We start from the raw sequence: 18,128 nt of genomic DNA on the forward strand, positions 1-18,128 counted from the left end.
CAAGCCGCAATGATGGAATTTGTCGCTCAAGTGGAAAAAGTGCTTCAACCCCATAAACAAGCGAATAATAAGGAGTCGCTTGCGTTGGTGTGCGATAAGTAGTCCTATTTGCTCAAAAAGCTTCTTCCATCCTTTCATGACAATCTCTCTTCGATTTGGAGACGACTTTCTTCAACAAGTTGCAGAGTGTCTTGTTAAATGCTTCAGCGAGGCCATTGGCAGTGGCATGATACATAGAAGAATTACGTTGCTTGAAGCCAAAAGGGTCACAAATCTTAGTCATCAACTTGTTATCGAATGGCTTGCCATTGTCTGTCAATATATATCGAGGAATGCCTAAACGATAGATAATATTGACTAGGATGAAGTTTTCCACATTCCCCTTGTCACGACCCAGCCTCGTGGGCCATGACTAGTGTCCGAGCTGGACACTCATACGTACCTGTCAACATTATTTGGCCGATACTATAGGCCATCGACTAATTACATCGCATCATATTTACATATGCAAGCCGACGAGGCTGCCACTATACATGTTGCTATACTATGCAAGCCGACAAGGCTGCCATTACATATCAAAACATTACGCGAGCCGACAAGGCTGCCACTACGAAACAATAGCACAAGCAAGACGACAAAGCTGCTACAACAATATGACAATGTATGCAAGCCGGCAAGGCTGCTACAACGATAGAACACGCATAATGATCATATACACAACTGACCACATCGGAATGCAACCCACATACATGTCTACAGACCTCTAAGAGTATCAACAGTAACATATGACGGGACAGGGCCCCACCGTACCCCTGAATAGACACATATATACAACAGGAGAATCTGTACCAAAAAGCTAGGCTCCAGGACAAGGGAGCACTCCAAGATAGCTAACTAGGACTCCTAAGCTGGCGGGTTACCAATGTGAGCATCTGTACCTGCGAGCATGAACGCAGCCCCCCGAAGAAAGGGGGTCAGTACGGAATATGTACTGAACATTTAAAGCATAAATACAATAAACAAGATCATACTGAAGTGAGGAGTACAGAAAACCAGTACAATAACCAGAAAACCACAAGGCTTACCTTTGAATCATAAATCATGGTGTCAATATCAGACAACTCGTTATGAAACTTAATGTCACCATTAGAGAATCATCCTGTTCATATGTATATGTATAACGTGTCCCGGCCCTCTAGTGAGGGACTCGGTAAATAAAATCATATCATCATCATGTATATATATATAACGTGTCCCGGCCCTCTAGTGAGGGACTCGGTGAATAAGATCATCATGTGCCATCCTGGCCGCCATCCCCATATCATCATATCATCATGTCATCATATACATATATATAACGTGTCCCGGCCCTCTAGTGAGGGACTCGGTGAATAATGCAGTGGATCTGTGCACGAAAACATGTCCTGGCCCGGGACTCAGTGAAAGATGTATTGAGGCATGCACGAGCAGAGTAGTGAGAAACCATATGCAAATTAAATCATATCTGAGACTTAATAGAATAATCAAAACGAATCATCATTTGAAAACCAAGACAATAGTCATATCAAATACCTTTCGAATGTCGCTGTGGATTATATAAAAATAGAACCTCAAGGATTATATACATGTATCAAGACATAATAAAATAGTTTCTGGAAATCAAGAACATTAGCCATCCTAGTGGCTCTTTGAATATCATTATGAACTATATTAAATAACGTCTCAGAGATCATAGACAGGTATCAAATCAATACGAGACAGCTTATGAAAGTTAAGGACATTAGTCATTATAGAGCCTTTAGGAATAGAGACTTATACATACGATTATACTATACAACATATAGAAAGCTCGAGGGCAGTGGCTTAACTACTCTAAAAGCTCTAACATCAAGAAGTGAACAAGAATCATGAATCATATTCGGAACTTATGAATGGAATTACCCCAAAGCTCATGTCATTCATCACTTACGTCTAGGACATGCCAAAAGAAAGAAGGGACAGCTTTACATACCTCGTCGATTACTTACTCATCCTATGTCTCATTTCTTGAACCTGCAAGTCTATATCCCAAAGCGATATGCTTAAATCAGTCCGTAGGGATTAGCTTTAACTCACATTAACTTAACAAATGATTTAATGAATCCCCTGTATAATTCATTCCAACCAAACTTCATATCATTTCCGCGTCACAAATAAAGACTTCAACAATGTCATCACATAAATTCTATGGAAATAGAACAATAACTCACTTCATAACTCTATAGAATTCGGCCCACGTCTCACTAATCTCATACCATCTACAAATAATACCAAATATGCCAATAATTAAATTAGGATATTCTTTCAAACCAATCCTTAATTAATTAGAAATCTAACAATATTCGGGCAGCATCTTCTCTAAAAACATAATAATCCTCGTGATTCCAACTTAGCCAAAATATCAATCATTATACCAATAGCAACAATACCAATAATTTCATATCAACTAAAATTAAATTCATTCTTAAATTACCTCCAAAACATCCCACATGATAGTAATAACAATTTATCCGACTTCCCGCAATTAATTTCGTAGTTCCCGTCTCACAATTTAACTAGGACCCGGACGAATTTAAATATATCTAGTAGAGGAGAATTCTTACCTTATATTCCAAGAAATAATCTTCTTCCACCTTACTTCACTACGAAGAAAACCCGGATTCAACCATGCCAAAAACGGAACAACGAAATCGAAGCGGTGTGCAAAACCCGCTATGTGTCTTCGTGAGAGGGATTGTACTTTTCCTATTGGTATAGAAGAAATGTGCCTGCTGGTCCGTAAAAGAAATTTATGTGCTGGTACGTTTATTTTGGTGTGAAGATCTAGATTCACAGCCTATTGTTGAAGGAACCTATTCTAGCATTTCATTCCTATATCTAAATTGGAATGAACAGATAATGGAAATTTATGGAATCTCTTAATAAACTTACACATGTTGCCGTCTCAAAATACTTCTTTATCTATTCATGCAAATGAGTGGACACGTGCATACATGTACTAATAATATTTCTGCCACCTACCGTACATACTTGGACTATATCCACCTTATATTTATCCCATAATCTTCATAAATTCCTTGTCTCTAATACAAATCTCCATTTAATCAATTACACGCATAATTAATTTCTTGATCTCAATTTAACTTAAACATGGATCAATTTTAACACACTCGATATATTCATTATCATAATTATGTAGTAGAACTCTAGTCCATATCCTCTTTATACATACATAAATATTATTCCCAATCACTATTTTCACGCTTGTTAAGGCATAGTTTTTTTTTTTCAACTTCATTCCTTGTATACACCGGGTTCTTGGTTTTCATGCTTGAAAAGACCAAATCCTCCGGGATCGAGTAAATTTGCTCATGTTTGGCGGTTCAATTTCCTAGTCCAAAAATACGGGCTATTATAGGTTGGACCGTATTTCACTCAAATAAACGTTGAACCTTAATGAAAAATATTTTATCCAATTCACTTGACTTCTAATCCTTTCAATACATCTGTACCATCACTCTAACCACCTATGAGCTTGGGGGATAACCTTGCTTCCGTTACTAATGTCATTTAACTTGCACGCTTTCCAACGTACAAAAATACGAGATGTAACACTCCTTCCTTACTTCTTTAAGAGAAATAGCTTCAGCCCATTTCGAGAAGTAATCAATTGTAGCCAGAATGTATAAATGTCCCCCATAAGACTTCGACAATGGCCCAACAACATCCAAATCCCAAGCTTCAAATGGCCATGAAGCAACGGTCGAGTGCAATACTTCCGGTGGTTGATGTATGAAAATAGCATGGAATTGGCAAGATTACACCTTCGAGCGTAATACAAGAAATCCTTCACCATAGTTTACCAATAATACCCCATTCTTTTTATATGAAAAATGAAGTTTTGGCCCAGATTGATGCTCCCCGCATACTCCAGAATGTGCCTCCTGCATAGTTTGAACGGACTCATCTGCCCCTAAACAACATAAGAGTACTCCATTGAATGATCATCTGTAGAGTGTATTCTTATAGTAAAGGAAACGAGGGGCTTGCCGTCGGATTTCTGTCTTCCTTAGAAGATTTTCTGGCAATATCCCATAACATAAGTAATCAATTATTGGTTGTCGCCAATCTTTAATTTCAACCTCCGAAGTGGTAATGGCATGCTCAACTTCTTCTTCACATTCATTTGGTGGTGGTGCTACCATAGGCAAATGACGACTTGCATTTGATCAGGCGATACTAATACAGAAGCTAAAGCTGCTAATGCATTAGATTTTTTATTTTCCTTTATAGGAACATGTTGAATAGTCACCTCTCCAAGCCAACCCATCAATTTCTGAGCGTAGTTGCGATAAGGCAGAAACTCTGGCTTTTTGACCTCATAACTACCCAAAACTTGATTGATCACCAACTTGGAATCTCCGAAAACTTATAGTTGCAATTGTTTCATATCAACAGCCATTTCAAGCCCAAGTATGAATGCTTGATACTCAGCAACATTATTGGAGCAGTGTTGTGTTACAGTGAAGGAATATGGCAAGACTTCCCTATAAGAAGTGGGGCAAACACTACTCTAGCACCAGCTCCTTCACAATGGGCAGCGCCATCAAAGTACATCTTCCAAGGAGGCTGAATTTCTACAGCCATTGCATCTTCATCAGGTAGCTCATCGGATAGCTCCCAATCATTTGGAATTGGATGGTGGCCAAGAAGTCTGTTAGCACTTGTCCTTTTACCACTTTTTGAGGGACATACACAATTTCAAATTGTTGAAATTGGAGGTACCACCTTGCTAGCCGGTCACTTAGGACGGGTTTGGACATGACAAACTTGATAGGATTTGCTTTCGATACAAGTCGCACCACATGAGCTTGGAAGTAATGCTTCGTCTTATGAATTGATAATACCAGTGCCATACATAACTTCTCAATAGGAGAATATTTCATCTCATTCTGTGTCATCATCCTACTCAAGTAATAAAGGGCATTTTCTTTCCCTTCATTATTTTTTTAGGCTAGAAATGCTCCTACTGATCTTTCTTCCGCTGCAATAGATAATATCAATGGTTTTCTAAGTATGGGGCCTATAAGTACTGGAGGCTTCATCAAATAAGATTTGATGCTCTCAAAAGCATTTGTGCAAGCTTGGTCCCATTCAAAAGGAACATTTTTCTTCATAAGACGACTGAATGGTTGACATCTGCCAGCTAGATATGAAATGATCCTCTTGAGGTACGCGAGTTTTCCTTGCAAGCTTTTTAACTCATGGACATCTTTAGGCTCGAGCATTTTCAAAATCGCATCTACCTTAGATTAATCAATTTTGATCCCTAGCTGTCGAACAATAAAGCTGGGGAACTTTCAAGAAGAAACTCCAAAGACGCACTTCAAAGGATTCATTTTGAGTTGGTATCGTCAAAGCCGTTCGAACACCATTCCCAAATCTTTCAAGTGGTCATCTCTCTCCCTTGATTTCACCAGCAAGTCATCAACATAACACTCGGCGTTTTTATGTAGCATATCATCAAAGATGTTCTGCATGGCTCGTTGATAAGTAGCACCAACATTCTTTAAACTGAAAGGCATCACCTTGTACCAATATATACCTTTAGAAGTCTGGAAGGCAGTAAATTCTTCATCCTTTGGTGCCATGCGAATCTGATTGTACCCAGATGAACCATTCATGAAAGACATTGCCTCATATCCGGTCGTGGAATCAATCATAAGCTCAGGGATTGGAAAATAAAATTCATCCTTAGGGCATGCATTGTTAAGATCCCTAAAGTCAACACATACTCGGATTTGGCCATTCTTCTTTCTTACAGGTACGATGCTTGAAATCCATGCGGGATGCTTAAAATCCATATGGGATGCTTAAAATCCATGTGGGATACTTGACTTCACGAATGAAACCTGCCTAAATGAGTTTGTTGACTTCAGATTCAATAGATTCAATCTAGGGAACTAGTTCAGATCTAAAGCGGCGTTAAGCTTGCTAAACAGGACGAGCGCCTCGTTTTACGGCGAGGTGATAAACTACAGCTTTGGGATCTAATCCTAGCATCTCTTTGTAACTCCAAGAAAAAACATCGCTGAACTCCATAATCAGCTCAACATATTTGTTTTCTTCATCAACATTTAGTGAGGCACTTACATATGTGGGCCTTGGGTCTTCACCAGTTCCAAGATTAACTTCCTTTAACACATCAACAGTCGTCTTTACACCTTCCTCAAACTCAGGCGGTGCATCTTCAGCATCTTTATATTCTTGGGGATCACCATAATTGAAAGATATGTGGTGACATGCATAAATATCAACAAACCTTTCCTCAACTCTTGCATGAAGCATGTCGCTCTGCTCATCCCAGATTGTGATGTGATATGATGATCCTACACTTTATTCATCTTTATCACGTTCTTTAGTATGGACTATAGTATGCGCTTTTGCTTTGAGGATCTCTCCACATGAAACCACAAGTTTTGTTTCTCGCCTCATTCTAGAAGGAGCCAAACTCGGGCAATCCTCAAAAATATTTTGCTTTTGAGCATAAATAGGCCCTTCTATCCTTCTATTATTCCCTTGGCACTTGTGTTTCTTTTTCAATGGTCCCAACCTATTGAATGCTGAAGTTCGTGGTGTCGGGTTGGTAAGCCGATCAAATACAGAAGGCCTTTTGTTAGATTCCGAAGACTCTTCTTTAGTGGTAATGTAGTTGATGCTTGCCTTTCTTATAGAGATGCAGATTGGTGAGGGTTGTTTGTAACCCAAACCTTCACGCGATTTTTTTCACAGCATACCCTTTCTCTACCATCATCCTCTGAGTAGGGCTTAAACTATGATTTCCCTTTCCAACAGCTTCTGGTGGGAGCTTCCCTAATTTAGAAGGCTCATTGGGATTGTATCCAGCTTTCGCCAATAATTTATAGGCATTTGGATCAAAACCCTCATCTGTTCGCTTTTTAAGAAAGTGATTCGTGTGAACTACGATTGGATGATTTGAAAAATCCTTCCACCAGTTTTGAAGATGGTTTGATTGCATCAATTTGCTTTATAGGAAAGGTCAACCCACTTAACACATTACCCTATAACTCAGAAGACTTGCCTTCAACCTTATTCGTCGTTCAATCATAGTGAAGAAGGGGAGTCGCTTTCTTACTCGAAGATACCACGTTTAGCTTAGGTACTTTGTTCATGTTAGAAAGCGCTTGATCCTTTTCAACTATAATCTTCACCTTTCCAGCTGCTACATTAGCCTTTTTTGCAATATCAACCTTTTTGATTGGCATCGCGTTATCAAATTTAACCTCCTTTGAGACACGGTTCTTTTAGTTGAATTTTGTATCTGCAAAGTGTGCTTCTGTCTCAGCAAAAGCTTCATCATCAGCAACTATATTCTTTTGGACCCTGTTGACACCCAATATTTCCCCTCCTTTATTCCGATTCATTCTTTTTCTTGAGTTTCTAATACTTTAAATATCTCATTTTCACTATCACTACATTTATTAATACATCGTACATTGCTATTTATTTATTACATATTAATTGTAAAACTAACCTAGACAATATTTCTACTTTATTGTTACCTTACCTATATATTTATAGTTTCTCTATTATTAGTAAATTTATAACATTAAATTATATCTTATTACTATAAATTACTAATTGCATGTTTATTCCAAAAGGAAAAGGACCAAAATTCGGATCCCACCAGCCCACGTTTTACTTCAAAATGAGCCCATACTTTTGATTAATTTCGAACCAATTATGCTCCAACATTTGAGCCCAAGTCAGCCCACTATCCGAAATATTCAACCAGCCCATCACCCTTCAACAACTTACCCGACCAGCCCATTACCCCTTTCACCCGTCCGGCCCAGTTCTTAAAAATATATTCATCTGATTTACCCTAATGAAACGAGAACACATGCCACACACTCCCATCTCTCTCATCGCCTTCCTATTCCACACAAATTCCTAGTGTTGCTCAGCCGTGGCAGACCTTTACCCTACTATTTCGGTGCAAACATTGTCTTTTTCTACCTTTGTCGGAGCGTTTTTAATGTCTCTGTCTCGTTTCGTGTTTAGATAGTACCCTAAATCTCGAAGCTCAGTGAAGGTCTCACCATTTCGGGAAGATTTGAAAATCCCGTGCTAAGCGTGCCCTTTGGTTGAAAATCGAATCGGGATTGGCAAGTTTAAACTGGATTTTCTTCATAATTTTTTCTTTCTTTCGCCATTTTAGTACAAGAGCTTTATTGGGTTTTGTCTTCTTCCATCTTTTTCTGATCTTGTTACTGGCGAATCCTTACAAAATTTCAAACGCTCAGATTTTGAATTGGTTTTGACCTAGATAATTCAAGATCCCGCCCGAATTGAAACCCTAGGTGTTTGACTGGCACCTATAAGTAGTGTCTCAAGACACATCAAAAAGGGTTCCTAGAGGGGAGAACGACCCGGGGGGAAACGATCTGCATATTATTTTTAGAACCCTTTTAGCTTGTAAAATCGAGGCTTGAATTTAATCAAGGTAAGAGAGTAGACTCGACGTTAACGCCCCGTTCACTGCACCACCAACAGGTAAAATCTGATGCAATTTTGACTTATCGTTTTGTTAAAATTATGTTAGCATAGAAAAAAAAATCATGTTTTAATGTCTTGCTGTTTTCGTTTGTGATTCGAAAACATGTTCGCATTTCTTATTTCGCGTAGTTGCTACAGTCGACGAATGGTGAATACACATTAAGGTTCATGTCTTAGTTTCCACCATTTTGTTTATATCTGAATATGTTTTTATGAAGGTTCCATGAATTAAACATGTTAATCTGTTTCTAGAGTTTCTGAATGTGAAGTTCTTTTCCTCTGTTTTTTTTTTTTGAGAAATCCAGTTCATCATGTTCCTTTTCTTCCCTTCACCTCATCATTAACTTAACCATGTCTGCTTGTCCTTCTTCACTGGCCTTTAAACCGCTTTGTCTCTCTTTTCTACATCCATATGTATGATTTATATATGTATATAGGTGTTTGTACATGTATTTGTTAAATATGTAGTGACAGGTTATGTAAATGAAAAGCTACTACTAGTCAAAACCTAACTTGAATACTATAAAACTTTGAGAGGATTTTGTTTTTTCTAAGCTGATTGCTCGTTGTTTTGTTTTTGGCTCACTTTATCCATACGCCACAAATATATAAACAACATATACAGTGTGTATAAAAGTAGTATACAATTGTATATTATGGAGCTAGGGGCTAATCAGTTGCTTAAGCTATGGTTTAGGTTTTCCTCTATTTCTCGAAGTCATATTCGCAGATTGTTACCGTTTCAGTCGTAATAGAAGTCGTCTAATATGTTTGAGCATTGTTCTGAATTTTCGTAAAGAGGTACTAAATATTTGATTACGAAGATTTTCTATACCTGGGATTTGCGTTATTCTCAAGTAGTGAGTTGCCTATGTTTTTTTTTTTCCATTTCAACGTAGTGTTAGTGATAGTTTGCCTAATTTTTATACCACTTAGTCTAGAAACTCGTTTATAGTCGCCTTTGCTTAGTATTTTTGCTGGCTTGTAAACAGCCAGAACCAAGGGTGTGGTGATAAAGGTCGTGACGAGAGCCATCATAACCATGATAGCAAAAGTCTGATCATTCAATACCTGCATGAGACATAGAGTAAATAACTTAAAGCTGAAAGGGATAACCTGACTTCACAGAGCAATAAGACACTAGACGAGCATTACCTTTCGATCTTTACCAATATTGAGGACAATCAGTTCCACTAATACCTTACTGTTCATAAGAAATCCAAGAGCAAGAGCCTCATTTTTAGGAATCTACTAGAGAAGGGCAACTATAAAAGTGCCAACAATCTTCCCAAAGCAAGCAGCAAATATAACCAAAACTAGCAAACCCCATGATTGTATGCCTTGGATTGTAGCAATATTCATGCATTTGCAACTTCACATAAAGCATGTTTCTTTGTTTATTTTAGTGTGAAAATTTGATTAATTGTTCATGTCTTTAAGGTCCTCATTCATGTATATGTTTGTAATGACTTTCTTGAATTTACGGGTTGTGAATTGAATGATAGTGCTACTTTACTTCGTTTACATATTTTTTTTTATAAAAGAACTATATCATTACTCTAATACTCTGTTATTTTTCTTTGTTTCGCATGTACAACCGTAGCCGAAGAGTTTCACTTCGAAACTCAACGACACCGCTTACGGAGTTCGCACCCCTGCATTGTCTACTTTCTCACTTTGCTTGAGCGGAAAGTTGGCCGAATAGCGCTACCCCTTATGAAAGCCGAAATGGCTTTTTATCATTTTTATATCCCTTTGATTTGCTTATCCGTGTGTTTAAAACTCCCTATGTGACTAACCTTTTATTTCCATCTTTGTGTTATTGCTAAGACCTAAATTACCATCTAATTTATAGCTAACATTCAACAAAATGTTTTAGGTTGTCATCCGTTCTGTTTTACAAATCAAGAAACAGTTTTCAAATCAAATTCCATTATTTGCGTTAGACTAAGTAGTAACGTAATAGATTTTTGAGAACGTATACCTAATTAATTTCCTTTTCTAACATGAAATAAGATGTTTCCAATTAGGCAGCCTTTCAACATGTCAAGTTTGATTTCTTAAAGCAATTTAAATGTTTTTCCATATAAGAAACTTGAGCCTCTTGGAAGTCTTTACATCAAGATAATTGCTACCATAGCTAAAATTGACATTTACAAATATTCCCTTTCTTTGAACATATTTAGTTAGTTACGTCCCTCTCAACACCTAGATTTTAAACTTTTTTTACATTTACACTTAGCCTAATTAGCATAAGTCCGGTCGGTTAACCATTGTTAATGGGTCTTAAAGGATGCCTAATACCTTCCCTTTAGACTAATTGAACCCTTACCTAGAGTCTTAAGTTTCGTAGACAGCAAAACGGAGTTAACTTTAGATAATTACTTTAATTAACTTTAGGTGCCCTAATTCACCATAAATAATTAGGTGGCGACTCCCTAACTTTAATTAACCCCGGAATTACCGGAATGTTGTAAACCATTTTGACTCCGGTTAAAATGGGGTATAACAGCTTGGCGACTCCACTAGGGACTACTTAGGTTCTAACCATAACAGACTTAGTTTTGAATTGGGCTTTGCGTGCTAACCTAGTCACTTTATTTGCTTAAACTGTTTCACATGCTATAATTGCTTGTGTGATATATTTTTTTGTTTGATATAAATTGTTTATGTGTTACTTGCTTTGATAAATTGTCATTTCGTTTCATTTTCCTCCAATCCTGGAAAATTCACACAAATTCACACACTTAAAGCGGCTTCGCGGTTTGCAGCCGTGCACTATTAAATCACCCTCTAGTCTGATCGATCTTGTGGATTTAGTCGATCGGCGGTGCAGTCGACAGCCACAGACTTTCCACTCCCAAGTTGTCCACTTGGGAGAGCCTTGTGTCGTAGGAAACCAACTCTTAGTCAACCTAGAGTAGAGCTAAACCAACACCCTGTATTAGGAGCATACATTTCATGACCTAGGAGGTTTAATACCCTTGGTGTATTAAGCCCATTTGATGACTTTACCCAAACGTCCAAGTGGGTTCACGACCCCGAGTGACACTAATCATACTTTATGTGCATGTTTGAAGGATAATCGTGCCTAAATGTTGACTATTTGCTCTAACTAATTAAACTTTAGGAGGGAGGGAATGACTAACGTTCTATGACAGGTATGGATTTACATTGGAGTACATCTGTGATCAACAACCGACGAGAACCGAGGACATCGCAAAATGGAGCTAGAAGTTTTATTTACTTTACTTAGATTAGGAAACATTTTATGTTGTACTCATTTGATATGTAATAAATATTACATTACTTTTGTATTTTATTTTGGGAAATAGAACTTGTTTAATTAGCCAAAAGCAATGGGATGACGTATTATGACACACTTTACCCTTCAAACAAACGTTAGGCCTACCTCTGGCACAAAGAGGTCACATGCATATTAGGACACGTTATTGTTTGATATACTCGTTTACATTTGTTTGACAACTTGTCTGACTTTATTTGCTACATGACTTACTTGACTCTACGTGATCATGACTTTACCTAGACATGTTAATGAGACCGATATCATTTTCATTTTATGTTTCCTTTTTCTTATTATGTTTCTTTTTATTTTTATTCCCAAAAGAGTTGATTCGTGTTGACACTCGAGCTGGCCGACCACCCTTACCTCACAAGGTCAAAGACGTCATCATTACCTCGACGTAGGTTGGTTGTTCGAGGAAAGGAAATTATTTTGTCTGATCCAGCCGCATCTATTTCAACTGGTTTCGAAAACATCGTGATCTCTAGTGATCCCCCCGAGACTTCCGAACATAGAACTACTATTCAACATGATGAACATATCGCCCGCCAGACTCAAGAGATTGAGGATCTACGTGGAGAACTGAATCGGGTTAGCACAAAGTCAACCACCCACCTACACTACCTATGCTACTCCTAATCCACCGCTTGTCAACCCACCAAGTCAATCGCTAGTTCACACTGCTTATGTCCCTTTATCCACCAACACTAATCTTCCACCTGCAACTACTCCTTTAAACCCACCAAACCAACTACCTATAAACACCACTTATAACACACCGCCTCCATTCCAAAACACTCCCACCGTCCAAATTTATCCAACCCAGCATAGATAAGGGGCACATTTTGTCACTCCTAACGCACAATATGTTTCTCCGGTATATGCAGCGGAAAGACAAGCCTTTACTAACCCAGTAGCGGTCAGGTTCCAGCCCGAAGTGGATCAATACGAGGAAATGGAAAAGGAAGCAAAAGCAAGGGCATATGATATGTTGTTAAAAGAGATCCACAGTCTCAAAGAGGCAATGAGAAACCTTCAAGTTTCTAGAGGAAGCAAGAATGTATACTCTGAAGACCTCTGTGTTCAGCCTGATGTCGATTCTCCTGTAGGCTACAAGCCGTCAAAATTTGATACATTTAATGGGACAGGCGACCCTCATACGCATTTAAGGGCCTATTGTGAAACACTGGTGGGAGTAGGCAGAGATCAGAATATAAGGATGAAGCTATTCATAAGAAGCTTATCTGGTGAGGCTCTTACTTGGTATACACAACAGGACGTCCGTAAATGGCATGGTTGGAGCGATATGGCGCAAGACTTCATGGACCGATTCAGTTTCAACACCGATATCACACCAGATAGAGTCTACATGACCAAGGTAACTAAGAAGTCAACTGAATCGTTCCGTGAGTATGCACTGCGTTGGAGGTCAGAAGCAGCCAGGGTTCAACCCCCGATGAGTAATAGAGAAATGGCTGCCACCTTCATTGAATGCCAAGCTGGCATATACTATGAGAAAATGATAGACATGATGGGGCAAAAATTCACAGAAGTTGTCAGAATGGGAGAAGCCTTAGAAGAAGGAATCAAATCGGGAAAAATTTAGGATCTTACTGCTTTGCAAGCTGTAAACAAAGCTATTCAATCTAGTTCTATCAGCGGGGTTAAAAAGAAGAAAGAAGACGTAGCTGCAGTTATGGATATCCAAGGACATAAGCCATGCCGAGCCGTTACATACTTTAACCATCCACAGCTACTTTTCTACCCTTACCAATATGTCGAACCCTACCAAACTCCACTAACTCCTTACCCTGTCTACAACGCCCAAGCAAATTACTACCAACCCCGAGCACCTCCGTATCAAAACCCACGTCCATATCAAACCGTTCAAGCTACCACTTACCAAAATCGACCACATACCACATCTAAAGCCCGTCCAAACCCTGACATAAAAAATACCTATAATTACACTCGATTCGCTGAACCCTTGGCTCAATTATTTGAGAGACTGAAAGCAGCGGGCGTGATACAACCGATTGAAGGGAAAATTCCCGATCCTATTCCAAGATGGTTTGATGGTTCCAAACATTGTGCATATCATTCTGGAGTTGCTGGGCACGACACTGAAGATTGCTATGGTCTCAAAAATAAAATCGAAGCCTTGATTAAGGAAGGAGCGATCCAGCTCACTGGAGCTCAGCCCAATGTGGACAAGAACCCTTTACCTACTCACGAAAATGCTAACGTGAACATGATAACTGTTGAGGAAGATGGGGATTTGAAAGGAACCATTATGCCAATCGGAAAGTTGGAAAAGGGTATGTCATCAACCTTTGTTGCTCCTGTGGGAACAGTCCAAAGACAAGCACCAATGAAGATTGCTGCTACAAATACTCACAACACCGAGACACCGACCATCTGGGGTGCAGAATCAGGAGAAACTTTGAAGAGTTGGACTTGTACTCCGTCCCTGGTTCGCCGGGAGTCTTGGTAGATTGAACATGTAGTGAGCTTTTTGAGATAGCACGATTTTAAAATTGAGGCTTGAATCGTGCCCAAAACTTTTTGTTGCTTTGCCTCATCTTTTGGAAGCTTAATTGCAAAATCTATGAATGCATTTCTGATTTTCCTTAATCGTCTATTATTGTTATTTTCTATTTCTATTTATCAAATCTGCCAATTTCATGATTGTGACATAAAATGAACGATTGAATAAAGTACATCTCGAGAGAATAACAAAGAAATTAGAGGACAAGACAAGATTTCACTTGGGAGAAATTGAAATAGCCGATAGATAATGACACAAGCATGAAGGCTATCAAGTCAAGAAGAAATCATAGGACGACATTAGATTGGATTGTCTTGTTTGCAACCTTTCCTTTAATGTACCATACAAACTACGCTGACTTGATTCCCATGGTGGAATACGTAGGCAGCCCACATAGGGTTCGGTTGCATTATAGCAAAAAATCCAAAAATCCTTATTATTTATAGGGAGAACTACTCATGGCCTGATTCCCTCGGCGGGATACGTAGGCTATCGACATACGGCTCAGTCATATTTAGATAAAAACCTAACAAACCTTTAGCCATTTACATAACAGAACTACGCTGACCTGATTCCCTTGGTGGGATACGTAGGCAATCCATGTCGGGTTCGGTCCCTTTATTAGAAAATTTCAAACCATTTCTATGTGTCGTACGAACTACGTTCTGAACTGATTCCCTTGGCGGGATACGTAGGCAACCTATATAAGGTTCGGTCACACCATAACATAAGTCTAGTATACCCTTCTGAGTCTAAAGCTGGGGCAGGTTTTGAAAGGATATAGATGAGAGAACGGTTGGACATCGATAGGATTAAGGCGAATGACTTTTCAATTGTTTTGGAAGTGTCACAATTTAAAGTTGGTAGAAATATTTTACAACTTATATACATATATTTACATATATATCTTTCCTTACATACATATACTTACGTATATATCTTTCCTTATATACATATAATTACATATATATCTGTCAAATGAAACATTTTCTTTCAATTATTTTTACTACTATTCATCTACCGAGGCTTGAACGGAGATCACAAGATCCAAACAAACAAGACGAATGGAGCGCCAACAACGTCAAGCTTCGAGTCAACACGAATCAACTTCCCCCTCCCAAACTAAGAATTTTTCTTTGAGTGCAGGAACTTAAAGACCGCGAGACCAACAGTCAAGCCTATCAATCACGGCCGAAAAGCATCATTTGGCTCGTTATGGCCTCGCCCTAAAAGCCAAACGGCTTTATTTCCAACTTTATCTTTAATTTTAGTTTTATCACAATGACTTTATGACTTTATTAACAAACATACCTGTTTTTGTAGGTTGTCGAGATTGAAGGCGAATTAAATCAGGATTACGTGTTATTAAACCGGCCTGCCACGATACCATCAACATCATCACTCAAACGGCTACGCTATCACTTTACTCCATACTTTATAAATACTTCATCATTCATTTTACCTGATTTAACCACTTTACCCTGAACTTTACAGGAATCAACATTAAGTCTCCGAAAACTACCGGGGCATCATTTGGCTATACAGCCTCATGTGCATAAGCCAAATGCCTACATTCTTATCATTTACTTTACCAACTTTAACGACTTTATCCTGAACTTTACAGGAATTATCATTAAGTCTCCGAAGACAACCGGGGGCATCATTTGGCTATACAGCCTCATGTGCATAAGCCAGACGGCTACACTATTACTTTACTCACTACTTTATCATTCACTTTACCAACTTTAACGACTTTATCCTGAACTTTACAGGAATCTTCATCAAGTCTCTGAAGACAACCGGAGACGTCATCCACTTTACCCACTTTAACGACTTTACCCTGAACTTTACAGGAATCTTCATCAAGTCTCCTAAGACAACCGGAGACATCATTCACTTTACATACTTTAACACTTTATCCTGAACTTTACGGGAATCTTCATCAAGTCTTCGAAGACAACCGGAGATATCATACGGCTACACAACCTTATTTCATAAGCTAGACGGCTGCATCCTTGCTTCACTCTCTACTGCATCAATTACCTTATCATTCACTTTAGTAACTTTACCTTTAATTTCACAGATATCATCGAGTCCCCGAAACAACCGGAGACATCATTTGGCTGTACGGCCTCATCGACATATCATTTACCATCAAGTCCCCGAAAACAATCGGAGATATTATTTTGCTATACAGGCTCATTTGCATAAATATCACGCATTCATTCAAGTCCCTGAAGACAACCAGAGACAACATTTGGCCATACGGCCTCATTATAAGCCACGCGGCTTCATTCTTACACTCATATTTACTATCATTTTACACACCTTATAAGTTTTACACTTTCAACTTTACCCTAGACTTCATTAGTGATTCTGACATGAATTTCAGTTTTGACAGAAGGTACAATCTACATACAAAGACACAGCGCAACGTGAAACTTTATCTTATGCAGTGAACTGGGTCAAATATGCTAAAGAGGACTATCAAACTCACAAGCAAAGGTCACAGATATACTCTCCAACTCAACTCCGCCTACGTCCATAAACGTGTGATACGTAGGTTATCCAAATTTTTCTTTCATATCCACCGCCTCAATCAACTCTTTTCACAATCTTGTGTCCCTTTCTATATCCCAGTCTTACCATAATTCAACAATGGGGCAAAAGGTGTAGCGTCGATATCGATCCGCTTTTTTCGAACTACACACAACTTGATTCTCATGGAACCCGAGATATGTAGGCAACTCGAAACTGGGTTCGACCGTAATTTTCCAACATTCCTTCCATCCCATTGTATTTCCCACCAATTCCCCTAACCCATACTTTTTTAAGTTCTTCCGGGTTCATATTTGTTGGTCGGAACAAAATTGGCTACTACGTCAACTTCTTCGCCCGAAAACTCTTACATCGTCTCCGGTCGAAGAGGGGCATCTGTTGACACCCAATTTTGCCCGTCCTTTATTCCGATTCATTCTTTTTCTTGAGTTTCTAATACTTTAAATATCTCATTTTCACTATCACTACATTATTATTATTATTATTATTATTATTATGATTAAATATTATTATTTATTAATACATCGTACATTGCTATTTATTTATTACATATTAATCGTAAAACTAACCTAGACAATATTTCTACTTTATTGTTACCTTACCTATATATTTATAGTTTCTATATTATTAGTAATTTTATAACATTAAATTATAGCTTATTACTATAAATTACTAATTGCATGTTTATTCCAAAAGGAAAAGGACCAAAATTCGGATCCCACCAGCCCACGTTTTACTTCAAAATGAGCCCATACTTTTGATTAATTTCGGACCAATTATGCTCCAACATTTGAGCCCAAGTCAGCCCACTATCCGAAATATTCAACCAGCCCATCACCCTTCAACAACTTACCCGACCAGCCCATTACCCCTTTCACCCGTCCGGCCCAGTTCTTAAAAACGTATTCATCTGATTTACCCTAATGAAAAGAGAACACACGCCGCACACTCCCATCTCTCTCATCCCCTTCCTATTCCACACAAATTCCTACTGTTGCTCAGCCGTGGCAGACCTTTACCCTACTATTTCGGTGCAAACATTGTCTTTTTCTACCTTCGTCTGGGCGTTTTTAATGTCTCTGTCTCATTTCGTGTTTA

The 18,128-nt window shown here is 38.5% G+C and overlaps 1 long non-coding RNA gene across 1 annotated transcript; it reads right to left on the reverse strand.

Moving 5' to 3' along the window:
* Window positions 1–625: 625 nt before the first annotated feature.
* LOC132615833 (uncharacterized) lies at window positions 626–2,988 on the reverse strand. Its single transcript, XR_009572858.1, has 3 exons — window positions 2,643–2,988; window positions 2,012–2,060; window positions 626–938 (listed from the first exon to the last, which is right to left on the reverse strand). It is a non-coding gene; the product is annotated as an uncharacterized LOC132615833 (long non-coding RNA).
* Window positions 2,989–18,128: the final 15,140 nt, after the last annotated feature.

The sequence above is a fragment of the Lycium barbarum genome, chromosome 10, assembly GCF_019175385.1.
Source record: "Lycium barbarum isolate Lr01 chromosome 10, ASM1917538v2, whole genome shotgun sequence".
Taxonomy (NCBI): Eukaryota; Viridiplantae; Streptophyta; class Magnoliopsida; order Solanales; family Solanaceae; genus Lycium; species Lycium barbarum.